The sequence below is a fragment of the Sorex araneus genome, chromosome X, assembly GCF_027595985.1.
Source record: "Sorex araneus isolate mSorAra2 chromosome X, mSorAra2.pri, whole genome shotgun sequence".
NCBI classification, from domain to species: domain Eukaryota; kingdom Metazoa; phylum Chordata; class Mammalia; order Eulipotyphla; family Soricidae; genus Sorex; species Sorex araneus.
The window spans coordinates 67720165-67736017 of record NC_073313.1 but is presented as its reverse complement, the minus strand read 5'-3'; the positions used below and the strand labels follow the sequence as shown (position 1 = coordinate 67736017).

The following is a 15853-nucleotide window of genomic DNA, read 5'->3' as shown; positions in this document are numbered from 1 at the left end:
GTTAACTCCCAACTTACAAAAGCTTAGCATCAACTGTCTTCCTGTGTCTATTATAAAAAAAAGACATTGCTCTGAAGTAAACTATGCCAAAGGACATAAGAGAAGGAGAAAACCAGTGTTTCATGTCCAAGTACAATATCAGAGATTTCTAAGGAATTTGACTTCACAAGTCACAGGTACTGCTTAGGGGAAATGAGTGATTAACAGGTAGAAAAAAGAGAGCATGGAGAAGTTAAAGATGAATAATGGGGAAATGGGAGTGCTTTGGGAGCATTGTGATGGGTATTACTCAGTAAACTTAAGCTCCTTGTGGCAGAGGAGAAAACACAAACCAACGTTATCCTACAAGCCTCAACAATTTAGAACTTCAACTATCATCTTCAAGGCACAGAGGGAAGATTATTTTTAATGTTTTCCTCAAGGCAGTGTAATTATTGGAATAACATTAGAAATTCCACTGATTTCAGCAGCATCTGCATCCAATGTAGCATTTCTGGAGTTGGTTTTCTCTTTCACATCTCCCAAAGCTTCTTCGTACAACTGCAGATAGGAAGTAGGGTCAACACCTTGTAAAAAGCTTTTGGACTTACAACTTGCTGGTTCCATCATGGGTGAGTCCTGGCATCTCATGGGAATGTGTTGCTTGGAGGATCCATGTTGGGTATCTGATGGTATTCCTGTACCACATGTTTAGTGAGGATTTTGCTGGTTTCATGGATGAAATCATTCTTATATATCATATATCCTGATCATCATATATCCTGATCAGATGCAGTACTCATCTCCTCAGGGGCACAGTTTCCCTCCATATAGATTGCACCCAGGATCATCAGTTCTAGAAAGGCCATATTAGACATGCTCTTTAAACGACTCAGCATCCCATCATAGATAAGTTCTGATGCTTTGATAAGCACATATGAGTGGATGGTGGGGTCCACTTCCTTTACTTTAATGCCAGAGACAATCTCTATGCCTGCATAGTTTTTCAGGAAGACCATAGAGGGAAGTGAACCTCATCAACTTTCATGATATTATTTAGCATTTGTGCCTTGGTGACAGGCGTCTTTGTTATATACTTGACGCTCAGAATTGTATTAATTCAGCCACTTTCTTGTCAAGCTCATGACTGTGTAGGGATATGAGGTACTGAGACTTTCATCTACTTGACTTCTGGATTTTTTATTAGACCTCATAAAATGATTGTGATAGCAGTAAAGTGCTTAGGATCAAAGGAAAGAGACAGCAAGCAAGTTTGTTACCATGGGAATGAGCTTTGTTCAAGAGTTCTTTTGTAGATAGAAGAGCAGGTTCTTACTTGATATTAGATTTCAGGAGAGCATGTTGAAAAAAAGTGAGTTGAATTAAAAAGTAGTATTTTGGGTTTTTTAATAATAGTTTACAAATTCTAGTCATTTATTATCCCTGCAGTTTGATATAAATAACCTCTAAAAATATCCGGATATTTGAGAGTAATTGAAATTCAAATAAAGTTTTCATTTGAACAATTTCATTAAAATTTATTTTTGTGAATCATTTTGTTGATTTTCTAAGAAGTAGTTCATTTCAGAGGCCAGAATGATAGCAGATTGAATAGGGCAATATTCTTGCACACAGCAGACCTGAATTCGATCCCTGGTATCGCATATGGTCCTCTGAGCACTGTCAGGAGTAATTTTCTGAGTGCAGAGTCAGGAATAAACCCAACGCATCACCAGGGTGCTCCCCCAAAAGAAATAAAAGAAAAAATAATAGTTAATTTCAATTAGCATTCATATTTAATAGCATGATATGTTTCAGGAAAACTAATGAAGACCTCCACTACCCAGCTACTGCCACACACCAGGCTGCTTTCCGGACATTCAGGCCAAACCTCACACATGAGTGAAGTCCCACAGAACCAGGTAAAGCAGAAATTTTTAACCTTGGACTCTGGGCTCAACGAGACCAGAAACAAGATCCTCTGTCTGCCTCCTCCAATCTCCGGTGCCCCAGGGATCAAACCCAGATGACTCACCCTACCAGCGCCAGATAAATACCTAATCAGCTGACCTCACTACCTTCACTACCATGCCACCGCCACAATCCAGGCAGCTTTCCAGACACACTATAAGACATTAATACCCATTTTCCATAATTTCCCCACCATATATGATGGCATTCAAATATGTTGTAAAACATGGGAACACTTGTAATGGCAATTGGAGGCTGCCCTAAAAGCCTCCATTCGCCTCGGAATGCCCAAAAAGCTAACGAGAATACCCTGCCCAGACAGCAGAGCCTGACAAGCTAACCGTGGTGTATTCGGTGTATTCATATGCCAAAAACAGTAACAACAATGGGCCTCAGTCACCTGACACATAAAGAGCCCCCAAAAAGGCAGCGTTAAGAAGGATGAGGAAGGAGAGGCTGAAAAAAATCACAGGGATGAACTAGACTGCCAAAATGAAGAAGAACCAAAATGACTGTCTGTACTTTCAATGCACGTACACTAGCATCGGAAGCATCCATCAAGGACCTGATGATGCAAGCGCAGAAGATCAAGTACAGCATCATTGGTCTGACCGAAATGAGAAGGCATCAATCACATCACACCATTTTTGACACTGGAGAAAAACTTTTCCTCGGAACATGCAACAGTAGAGGCATCGAGGGCCAGTGTCCTTGTCAACATGAACTTGGCCATGAACATTGATTCAGTTGAACCCTTAACAACGCAAATCAGAAAATTATGCTTAAATAGGTGTGGCTCATTGCCGGCAGTTTCTATCTTTGTCCTCTACGCACCAACATCCAACTATGATGAAGAAGAAATTGAGAACTTCTACATGAGGCTGGACAAGTTCTATAAAGAAGACCATACCTACTACAAGATCGTTGTCAGTGATTTTTATTGCCAAGATAAGACCGAAAAGGTCACCCAAAGAACTCCATATTGGGACCCATGGCCTAGAATGGAATAAACAGGGTGAGAGACTGTCTGAGTTCATCATGTCGACCAAGATCATCCATGGTAACTCACAGTTCCAGAAGGCCGAATCTAAACATTGGACATGAAAGTCTCCCAGTGGACAGTTCCACAATGAAATTGACCACATCATATTCAATCAAAGATTTTGTCTGACCAATGTCGCTATTGTCTGGAAATTCAAAATGGGAACGGACCACCGTCTCCTTCTTGCAAAATTCTACTTCACAGTACTGGGAGAAGCCTGCAAAGTTTAAGTTTAAGAAGAGAACTCCCAGAATGATCACCAACTGGGAGCTCTTTGGCGCTATTGCAACAAGGTGGGAAGATGCCGTCATTGACAGCATCAACAAGGAATACAATTGACTGGTTCAGCACCCCCCTGACTGTGCAAAGAATGCTGAGAGTGGGTAAGCCACAAACAGACGTCTGTCTTTGGAAACTTTCAAGCTCACTTGCCAACATGATTTGGCACGAGCCCCAGGCAATCACAAGCTAATATCCAAACTTGCAAAGCTGTGCAGAGAATCGATAAAGGAAGACCTCAAAGAGAGAAGAGCAGCAGTGTTGGCCGATGTGGCAGAAGCCGACAAAATTATTCACAATGCTCGCCTGTCCTTCTCCAACTACAAGATCAAGACCAGGCCTTCCAAGGTCCTGATGGATCTATCAACATCATTCAGAAGGGCAATGGAGAGGATTATTCATGACTTCTACTCGGCTTTCTTTGACAGTTACATCCACCTGCCCACATACCAAATTCCACAGGATGGATATGTTGTTTCCAATTCCTCCCTTCCGAAATTCGACAGGCCATTTCCTTGGAAAGATGCATACAGCACCTGGTCCAGACAAAGTCAGACCCAAACACCTGAAGAATCTGCCGCCAGAACTCGTCAATACACTTAATTGGCTCTTCACAACGTACTCGTCCATATGCAAGTTTCCGTCCCAATGGAAAACCAGCAGGTCTGTTCTGTTGTACAAGAAGGGAGACATCCATGACATCGGCAACTATCGTCCAATCTGCCTGTTGTCTGTCATCTATAAGTTGTTCACTTGAGTCATCCTGAATAAGATAGGCAGAACACTAGATGAAGGACAACCATGCGACTAAGCCGTGTTCTGAAAAGAATTCAGCACAATCAACCATATCCACACAGTGACCAAGCTCACTGAAGTTTCTCAAGAGTTCAAGATGCCACTCTGTCTAACGTTCATTGATTTAAATAAGGCCTCTGATTCTGTTGAGACTAAAGTGGTCTTCAAAGGCCTAGAAAAACAGGGTGATCAAACTCAATACATCAAGGTCCTCCGAGAGCTGTATTATGAATTCACCACCAGGATCTCACCATTCTACAAGAAAGTGACAATTTACGCAAAGAGAGGGGCTCAGCAGGGTGATACCATTTCACTGAAACTTTTCAGAGCCACCGTCGAGAACGTCATGCGAAGATTGGAATGGGAAGGAATGGGAGTGAAGATAGACGGTCGGCAATTACACTACCTCCGCTTCTCTGATGACATTGTTCTAATAACATCAATTATTAGCCACGTGGCACAAGTCTGGCCCACTTTGACTGCGAGTGTGGAAAGGTCGGATTGCAGCTGAATCTCACCAAAACAAGGTTTGTGAAAAATGAAATAGTCCCTGATGTTCCATTTGCCCTCAATGGAATGAACATCTCTGAATGCAGCATCTATTTTTACCTGGGTCTAGAAGTCAACATGAGGGATGACTTGGTGCCAGAACTGCACAGGAGGAAGAGAGCAGCATTGAAGGCCTTCAAGAGTGTTGAAGAACTGGTTAATAGAACAAAGAACCTCTGGCTCTGGGCATATCTTTTCTAATCCACCGTTCTTCCTGCACTAACATATGCCTGATGTTGCATTTGCTCTCAATGGAACGAACATCTCTGAATGCAGCAGTTATGTGTACTTAGTAGAGAACTCAACATGACAACGCCCTGGCACCTGAACTGCGCAGGAAGAAGAGAGCAGCATGGAACGCCTTCAAGAGTGTCGAAGAAGTGGTTAATAGGATGAAGAACCTCTGGCTCTAGACACATCTTTTAGACTCCACCATTCTTCCTGCACTAACATAGGCATCAGAGACCTGGAACCTATGAAAACAGGATGAGAATGCTATTCAGATTATCCCAATGATGAATTGAAAGAGCTATCCTTGGAGTATCACGTTTCACTCAAGTGAGAGAAGGAATCCGGAGTTCCAATGTCCATCGACGGTCAAAAATCAGGGAAGCTGTCTTGTTTTCAAGTCGTCAAAAATCAGATGGGACAGACATGTAATGTGATTTAGAGACGACCACTGGACTAGAGCTGTTACCAACTGGATTCCATGGGACATGAAAAGACTGCGTGGCTGCCCACCAATGAGATGGACAGACTTCTTTGTCAAAACCGTGAACAAACTGTTTGAGGCTCTTCATGTTCCTGGAGCTAGAAGATACCACTGGGCTACATTAGCACATGACAGGGACAAATGGAGACATTACTGGCATCCGCTCAAGCAAATAGAAGATCAACGTGATGACAAGTGACAAGTGACAATGAAGAATACCCAATAGAAAACATGGTATAATGAACACAATGTGCTTTACACTCAGTATAAAAATTATCCCCATTCTCCACCCACTCTGAACCAGGAACTTCCTTGCTTTATCATGCATTACTGCAGGAAATATTTCTTCTTCATCGTAGTTGGATGTTGGTGCATAGACGACGAAGATGGAAACTGCTGGCGGAGAGCCACATCTATTCAAGCGTAATCATCCAATTCGTGTTGTTAGAATTCGAATGAATCAATGCTCATGGATAAGTTTGTGTTGACAAGGACACCGACTCCACCAACGCCTCTGTTGTCACATGTTTTGGGGAACAGTTCTTCAGTGTCGAAAACAGTGTGTTATGATCGATGCCTTCTCACTTCCGTCAGGCCTATAATGTCATACTTGATCTTCTGCGCTTGCACCATCAAATCCTCAATGGATGTTTCCAAAGCCAGTGTATGTTCGTTGAATATATAGACAATCATTTTAATCTTTCTTCATTTTGGCAGTCTAGTTCATCCCTGAGATTTTATTAGCCTCTCCTTGCTCATTCTTCTTAACGTTGCCGAATTGAGGGCTCTTTTGGTGTCAGGAAAATGAGGCCCATTGTTGTTACTGTTTATGGCATATTGAATACACCGTGGGTAGGTTTCCGGGCTCTCCGAGAGGGATGGACACTTTTAGGGTGGCCTCCAATCGCCCTTACAGGTGTTCCCATGGTTCAAACCATATTTGAACCCCATCAAATATGGAGAGAAAATTATGGAAAATGAGTATTAAGTGTCTTATTGTTTGTCACACGGCTGCAAAGCGCGATGGGCGTGGCTGCCCACCTACAAGATGGGCAGACTTCGTCAAAATCCTGAATGAACGGTTTCAGTATTTTCCTGTTCCTCGAGAGAGCAGATACCATTAGGATACACTAGCATACAGCAGGGACAAATGGAGACGTTACTGGCACCCTCTCGAGCAAATCAAAGATCAAAGGGATAACAAGTGATACAAATGATACTGGAAGTATGCTTGTCTCTTTTAATCCCACATAATTTTAATCCTATTATTATCTGAAAAACAAGTCAGTATGGTCATATATTCAGTTATTTTTCACACTTAACTGATAGTACAATACTTTAAAATAATTTCCTTGATATATCTGTATATGGCTTATATATTATGCTCTTTTGCTTGTTTATTTTTATATATTTTATTTTTTCATTTTTAGGTAACACTCAATGGTGTCTTGGGCTTCCTCCTGATTCTGAACTAAGTGATCATGCCTGAGGGTGCTAGGGATCAAATTGGGGTGAGTTGCATGCAAAATGCATGACTTAACCCCTGTATTATCTCCCTAGCTCCACAACATGCTTTATTCAGATTGTTTAGTCTATTTTTTATTGGCTCATAGTGAGATACACAGTTACAAAATTGTTTTTTTAATTTTTATTAGTGAATCACTGTGATGTACAGTTACAAACTTATGAACTTTTGTGTTTGCATTTTACTCATACAGTGATCGTTTACCCATCCCTCCACCAGTGCCCATTCACCTCCACCAATGATCCCAGCATCCCTCTCACTACCCCCACCCTATCCCCGAATACCAAACCTTGCCTCTGCAGCAGGGCATTCCCTTTCGTTCTTTCTCCTTTTTGGTGTTGTAGCTTGCAATAGAGGTATTGAGTGGCCTTCATGTTCAGTTTATAGTCTACTTTTAGTTCGCATATTCCAACCAGAATGGTTCCTCCTGACATCCTCTACTTGGTGTTCCCTTCTCTATCTGAGCTGCCTTTTCCCCAGCATGTGTGGCCAGTTTCCAAGCTGCCGGGCAGACCTCCTGATCCTTATCTCTACAACTCTTGGGTGTTAGTATTTTATACTAACTATACTTTATACTATACTAACTCTGTTATTTTATATTCCACAGATGAGTGCAATCTTTCTATGGCAGTTACAAAGTTGTTTGTGATTGAATTTCAGTCGTACAATGTTCCAACATCTATCTCATCATCAGTGTAAATTTCTTACAACGAATGTCTCCAGTTTCTCTCCTCCTCAATCTATTTCCTACAGTCTGCAATTTGCATATTTTAGTACTATAGTATTCTTGAATAAGCTCTTTGGTAGCCTATGTATTTTTAAATGGGTAGTTAGGAGTAGAGTTTAAACAAATTTCTGTTCTTTCCACTCTTCCTACTAATAAACTATGTCCATTTGTGATACTGTGTTCTTCCATGAAGAGGTAAGTAATTTTTTTTTTTTGCTTTTTGGGTCACACCCAGCGATGCTCAGGGGGTTACTCCTGGCTTTGCACTCAGGAATTACTCCTGGCAGTGCTTGGGGGACCATATGGGATGCCGGGGATCGAACCTGGGTCGGCCGCGTGCAAGGCAAACGCCCTACCCGCTGTGCTATCGCTCCGGCCCCAGTAATTTCTTATTGTATCTTTTTGTGTAGATTCTAACAATTGATGAAGGTCATCACTTTCACTTAATTCATTTAGGGGACACAGAATAAAAATTGTGTCATTCCCTTTTACTTTAACTAAAATGCCTCTTTAGGTGGAAACATTTTCTGTTGCAGTTTGATTATCTTAAATGATTGTACTCTTTGCTATAAAAAATCTTTTATGCATGTAAATTTTGTAGAAATGTATTCAATTTGCTTTTTTCCTTCTATTTTCTTTAATAATTGATTATATTTGTAAAAATGTCTTTCTTATGAGTACATATTTGGTTACTGCTTTTTCCTACTTAATTTTTCACTCATTTATCATCATTACTTCTTAGCTTCGACTTCTTTCATTTGAATGTGCTATTTTTTATGTAGTGTCTTAAATTGGTTGGTTGTTTTAATAATTTATTGTATGACAATCCATCTGTTTAGTACTATGCATTTCTTACCCAGTACCAGTTGAGTTGCATTACACAAATTTTATTTTATAGCTTCATGTATCATCATCATCATCCCGTTGATCATCGATTTTCTCGAGTGGTTTCAGTAACATCTCCATTCATCCTAGCCCTGAGATTTTACTCGTCCTTCACAACGGTGCTTCATTGGAAGCTCTTTTAGGGTCAGGGGAATGAGACTCATCATTGTTACTGGTTTGGGCATATGAATACGCCATAGGGAGCTTGACAGGCTCTCTCATGAGGGCAGGAAAGATTCGGTAGCCTGCAGGTTCTCCGAGAGGGAGAACTAGGCTATAAGATATCGCACGGCCACTTCTGGGAGCTTGGTTTTAGAGTTTCTGGATGTTGGCCATTGATGAGATTACACAGCGCCAGGGGCAGTTTCTCTGTGTGACCTCCTAGCTACTGGAAAATGAGGGATTTGGGCGGAAGAGGCCCAGTCCCAAGCCAAGCAGGCTTGGAGATCTCAGCCTTGGGTCCCGCACACCTGGATTCCTCTGCCGGTTCCTTCATGCTTGAGGCTCATCTGAACCTGTGGAGAGGGGCTTTGAGCATGGCTTGGCTGGGTTCCAGAGGTCTTTGGCTGCCAGGGCTCTGCTGGGGAGGGAAGGGAAACTCAACCCACCGTCTCCGAGAGGCCACATTGAAAGCAGCCAAGTGCCCGTGCAAGAGACTCTGCAGCTTAAAGTATAATACTTAAATATTTATATGTTAGGATATCACACTATTATGGTATTAGAATTTATGTATATGTGTGCAAAGACACACTAAGATATTAACAACTTATTTATAATACTATTTGTAGTGCAAATATTAAAATTAAAAGGACATTTCATGTTTCATTACTTGTTTGCTGCTACTTTTATTATTGAAACAGACGATATATATTTTATTTCTACTGACAGAATTAAGATTTTTCTCATAAATGTGAAGATGTTTAACACTAGAAAATCAATCAATATGATTTGCCATCTATAAAAATCAGGAATTTTCCAGGAAAACAGAAATAACATTAAGTATTTAATGTGCTTTGTTTAATGCAAGGAATGAGTTTCACATCTGATAGAAACTACTTAAACAAATTGAAGAAAGTCTTCAGAAAAAAACAGTGAGTAACTGCTAATTTATCTTTATAAATAGTGTAGGTTGGAAAAACATATTTTAAAATATTGCAAATGGAGAGAAAAGTAGGAGGAGGAGAAGGAAGAGGAAGAGGAAGAGAAGAAGAGGAGGAGGAGAAGGAGGAGGAAGAAGAGCAAAAGGGAGAGAGAGAGGGAGAAGTAAAAGGAGAGGAAAGAGAGTGTGTATTTACTAAATGGCCGCACTGCTCACTTTCTCTTGGACCACTTGCACACAGTAGTCTCACACTGCTTTTCCCATCACGAGGAGGTCAATGAAGATGGGCAGGTGAAGGAAAGAAAGAGGGCCAGGCTGATTGGTCTCAACTGCCATTTATTCCAGCCTCCTCTCTATTCTCCTCTGATTCCCCTTCTGCTTCTTCTTCCCCCATGCTACTTCATTCTCCTTCTGGATCCCACTTCAATCTCCTTCTGCCCCCCTAGCTGACTCTTAACCGCCTTAATTAAATCCCAAAACATGAGAGGTTGGGGCTTACACATAGGTGTGGTCATACATTCAACATGGGGGGTAACTTCCTTCCCTTGAGTCATCGAGCAAGATGACTCTCCCAATATTGAAATACTGGGGATATTGATGGTGGGGAATGTGCACTGGTGGAGGGATGGGTGCATGATCATTGTGTGATTGTAACCCAAACATGAAAGCTTGTAACTATCTCATGGTGATTCAATAAAATTTTAAAGAAAAGACTGAAATTGCAATTATGGGTGTGTTTCTCCCTACCTTAGTCCAACAAGCATACATTCATAACGTTAGTCATTTTGTATGGACAAATTTTGCCTTTTGTAAGGCAAATGCCCTAACCTGTGTGCTTTTGCTCTCCTGGGGCTCTCCACTATAGATCTCAGACTACATTTCTCAGGACAGATTAGTCTTTTCTAACACTAGCAGGGTCCTAATCTTGTTGTACTTTTTGGATCATGACAGCATTTGTCCATGACCATGCTCTTAATTTATAGTTAAGTATTGTAGCACTTTGGCCTGGCCTATTTCGATGCCAGTGTAGCTCACAGATTGCTCTGGGTCCATTCAGTCCCTCATCAGGACCCTGCTTTTGGGGTGCTAAGGACTAAGGGCAACTGAGGCTTAGGTTGAGAAAGCATATTTTTCAGAGTCAACTAACTCTCAAGTTACAAAAGCATTATATTAACTGTCTTCCTGTGTGTATACAAAAAGGACATTGCTTTAAAGTAACCTATTCAAAAGACATAAGGAGAGGAAAAAGGCAATACATTAATAAAAGTCAAGTATTCTTACAAGGATCTTACCTTACGAGTTAACAAAATCTGATTAGGGGAAAAGGTGATAGACCATTTGGGGAAGAGAGCATAGAGAAGAGTTTACAGATAAGCAAAGCAATGGGATTGACTAGGGAACACTATGATGGGTGTAACCAAATAAATCTGAGCTCCCTGTGGCAAAGAGAATAGGACATACCAATGTTATTCTAAAATGTTTAGAGCTACCTTCCAATAAACACAGAGGAATGGAGGTGCTTCAGGAGCACTGTGATGGGTATCACCCGAAAAACCTAAACTCTTTGTGGCAGAGGAGAAAGCAGAAACCAATGTTGCCCTACAGAAGTGTATTTAGTGATAAAACCTTTAAAACAGGGCCATGAGAGAGTAGGATCCTAATCAAATAGGCATGGCATTATCCAAAGAGCAAGAGACACCTAAACACCACACACACAGAAAATTCCCCTAACAATAACCACAAGTTTGACACATTTCCCTGGCCAAAATGGTTTAGTATCTTCAGAATGTAATAAAGGCACACAGACTGAATTTATTCTTCTTCAATGTTTTAAGGTAGGGGGTAGGCAGATCTACCCAGGCCCCTTACTCTGGGGAGAAGGAAATAAAGAGTGTAGGGGAGGGAGAGGAGAGACAGATGAGAAGTGACAAGGGCCAAGTCAGGGGAGTCAGGTATAAAGGTAGTTCAGGAATGCTAGGTCCTACTTTCCAAACCACAGAGTCAACGACACCAACATCAAGAGACCCAAATATGAACAATGCAATTTAGAAGGGAACCTGGAGGTGGGGTGTGGGTGGGGGTATCGGAGGAAATCTGGGAACACTGATGGAAGGAAGTTAACACTGGTGGTGGGATTGAGGTTGCAATATTGTATATTGAAAACTCAACCATGAATAACTTTGGCATTATGGTGCTTTTGTAAAGATATAAAATAAAATAAAGACACACACACAAATGTGCCAGGGATGGAAAAATAATACAGCAGGTAAGGTGCTTTCCTTGCATGAAGCTGCCTGGAGTTCCCATATCCAACATATCATATGGTCTCCTGGGCACTGCCAGGATTAATTGCTGAATGCAGAGCTAGGAGTTAAACCCTGAACTCCTCCACACAATGTGCTTGCAAGACCATAGGGGATGGAATAGAACAAAAGTTTAGGTTCTTCTAATGGTAGTGGGCAATAGAGTCAAAAATAGGAAGCTAGGCAGGGGGTGGGATGGGGTGTGGTAGCAGCAGGTATAATGGAGTCATTGGTGGTGGAAATGAGCACTGGTGGAAGGAGGGTGTTCAATTATTGTATGACTGAAACTCAATCAAGACAGCTTTGCAACTATCTCATGGTGATAAAATAAAAATTAAATTAAAAAAGGTTAAAAAATAGGAAACTGCCACAATTTTACTATGTAATTTACTTCTGCCTGCTCCTGTTTTGCTGTTAGTTCTTGTTAAATGTTGATGTGCTCACTGCTGTCCTTAAGGTCTCTGTCAACATAAATGATGGCTCAGCTGTTGGGAGCCCTGTGGGGGAGGGTGAGATATTGTATTGAGTAAATGGCCAATTTGTGACATCATTGAGGGTTTTTCAAGAGATATTAAAGCTTAGATAGTCCTTGTGTGCTTGTTTCCTTATGTGTTTGTCTCATTCTCCTCAAATGAGTGCCGCTGGATGGAGATCAAATGTGCCAGTCTGATTGGCTTTAGGAAAATGTCACCTCAGGGTAAAGCAAGAAGGTCATCTGCAAGCCAAATAAAGAGACACCTTTAAAAAATCCAAATTTGCTGCCACCATGATCTTGGACTTCAATGTGAAGATCTGTGAGAAAAAGACATTTTTTAAGGAAGATTTAGAATAACAGATCCCATGAAGATAAATCATTTAGGCAAGACAATGATTCAGGTGTTAAGGTGAGACAGTGAGACACTATTGATTTAATTTTAGGTACCTCTCCTAGAACTTATAAAGCATTTTTTCTTATAAATTTTATATAATTCCAAGGTGTAACTACTCTGAGCCATAGTTTCAAATGGTGTACTTCAGTAGAAATTGAAAGTGAATTCAGGGGCTGGAGCAATAGTACAGTGGGTAGGGCATTTGCCTTGTATGACCGACTGGGGTTCTATCCTTGGCATCTCATATGGTCCCCCGAGCACTGGCAGGAATGATTCCTGAGTGCAGATCCAGGAGTAACCTCCAAGCATCGCCAGTGTGACCCGAAAAGCAAAAAAATAGTCAGAAACTGATGAATTATTATATCTCAATGGAACATGAAAAAAACAACACAAGCCAATTATTATTAAATTTTACTGCAAAATTATATATGTAATATAATTTATATGTGTACATGCTCAACATATATATACATATATATATTGATTTCCAGTTGATACCTCAATTGTAGGTCTGTTTCAGATTTTTTTCTGTTGCTGTTTTTCACTGTTTATCTCCCTGAGTATTATTTGTATTTACATGATACAAAAACTTCCTCTCTGAAGGACTTATCTGAGGCACCCAATGGTTTTCAGATGATTTTTACTTTTGCATTACTCCCAATAGTGCTCGGGACCAGTATCTACATGCAGTAACAATATGTATGGTGGTGGCTTGTGATAGTGAAGATGAAATCTAGAGACTCACACATCACACCCAAAGCACAATTCTTGTTTATTTTGGAAACTAAATCCAAGAGAGTTCTTTTAGCTGATTGGAAGTAAAGTATTAGAGAATGCTGCTGCAGGAGATGCAGAAGCAATGGTGGCTGGTCTCTGTTTTTGTTCATGATTCCCAGGTTCTTCAATATTTTCAAGAATGCAAGTATTGAATAATAAGGATGCTCAGACTCAGAGTTGGAAAGTTGAAAAGTTTATTTGAAAGTAGAAGAGAAATGAAAATGAGTGCCCCAAGTGAGGAGGAACTTACTATAGAGCTAAGTGAACTGTGGTTCCTTTTGTGAGATTTTAATAGGAAAACCAGGTCATTGTGCTACAGAGAATGAAGGGGGATACACAGCGTGGCTGGATTGTTTGTCTTTCTGGTCACCTGCCTCAGGTATTGTTCATTATCTTTGTCTTGTGAGTCCTAGCTCTGAGACAGAAGAATAGGGTCCTGGGGAACTCCAGAAATATTAAAGAGAGGGTCTTGGGGAAGAGGTGTGGTAGATGGATTGGGAAAATGGAACTGCTTGCAAGGGGTAACTGTGGACTACCTTCTTGTTGGCAAGGGGAAACTGAGGCTTCCTCTTTCAATGTGGCAAATGAAAAGTTAAGGAGAGCGGGAATTGACCATTTACTGGTATGGGAGACTCTAAATGCATATATTGCAAAACCATGTCCACAAGAGAAACAATATATAAATGTGAATATACCAATACTGAGAAGTCTGTACAAGATGCTACAAATGATGGACCAGAGAAGTAATACTACAGAGTAGATAGAGTGCTTGCCTTGAAAGTAATCAAGCCTGGTTTGATCCCTAGCACATATGGTTCACTGAGCCCCACCAGGAGTGAGTGCAGAGACCCTGGAGTAAGACCTGAGATTATCAAATGTGACACAAAGACAAAATAAGAAAAAGAAGCTGCAAATTAAATTTAAAGACAAACCACATAGAGGAATATATTCCAATAACTATAAATAAATAGAGGTTGTATTTATTACAAAGCAAGAGTTTATGGAATGAAAAGCAAGAGATACATGAACAATAAATTCATAGTAAAGAGAAATAAATTATGTTGATAAGTAAAGATGCTCAACATTATTACTAATTTGGGAATCTTAATAAAAATTAAATATAATTTCAATAATATAAGATTATATTAGTTTTATAATTCAATCATATAAATGTCAGAAATATCCAAGGTAACTCAGAAACTGCTGATGAGAGTAAAAATAATCATAAAAGTTCTGGGTGGGAAGAGAAGAATTTTGCAAATATCTCTTGAAATGAATCTGTAAATAAACTCTATTAGCCAGCAATTATACTTAAGGGTACAACAATTCAGAAGTAGATAAACATACATTGGATTCATTCAAAGTAGAAAATACATTACAGAAGTTAAAATGAACTAATAGGAGCTACATGTAATAACATGGATAGAAAAATATGCAACAATATTATCTAATGTTTACAATAATGATAATTTAGATATAATCCTTAGTATGCAGACGAGGAAGCTCCAACTAAAATTTAAGCTCCTTGAAGTTAAAACTTGAAGCAAAGTTTTTTATTTCCTTTTTGGGTCACACCCAGCAATGCACAGGGGTTACTCCTGGATCTGCACTCAGGAATTACTTGTAGCGTTGCTGGGATGGCTATATGGGATGGGGCAGCCATATGGGATATTGGGAATTGAACCCGTGTTGGCCACATGCAATGCAAACGCCCTACCTGCTATACTTTGTTCCAGCCCCCAAAACTTGAAGCAAAGCTGTGAATCTTGATCCGGAGGTATATGAATTGAGAGTTCATATTCTTTACACCAACTGTATATGACTTTTAGAATTTGTTCTCAGTCAAGAGGAACCAAGTAAAATAATGAAATATTTTGACTTTTTCCTAGTCCTCAATTCAATTTTATTATAGAATAGATATTCAGTTTCAGCATATCTAAAATGGAAAGTACTCCTTCAGTTTGTAGTATATAATGTAGACATCAATAATTTTTCCTGCAGACTCAAATCTATTTAAATTACAGGGCTATACCTAAAGATGTATTATTTGTTCCTCTATGCAGATCAATTCTAAGCAGGATATTGATTCTTTCCATAATCTTATCTTCAAGTACTTTGAGATGGAAATTCCATGTTATATTGATCAGTGTCAACTCCAATCTGCTATCACAGCAATATCAAATGTATATTCTATGATTCTCAGATTGAAGTTTTTCCCCAAACACTAATGAAATCATTTAATACAAAATAGTAACATTTTTGTATATTTAAATAAATATTATATTTTCTCCATAATTAAATATTAATAAAAATTTGCCTCAGGTATAACAAATGTATAGTT

The 15853-nt window shown here is 39.9% G+C and overlaps 1 pseudogene; it reads left to right on the top strand.

The window, feature by feature from the left end:
* Positions 1–2452: 2452 nt before the first annotated feature.
* Positions 2453–15853, top strand: part of LOC129400130 (uncharacterized) — a 30159-nt pseudogene continuing 16758 nt past the window's right edge.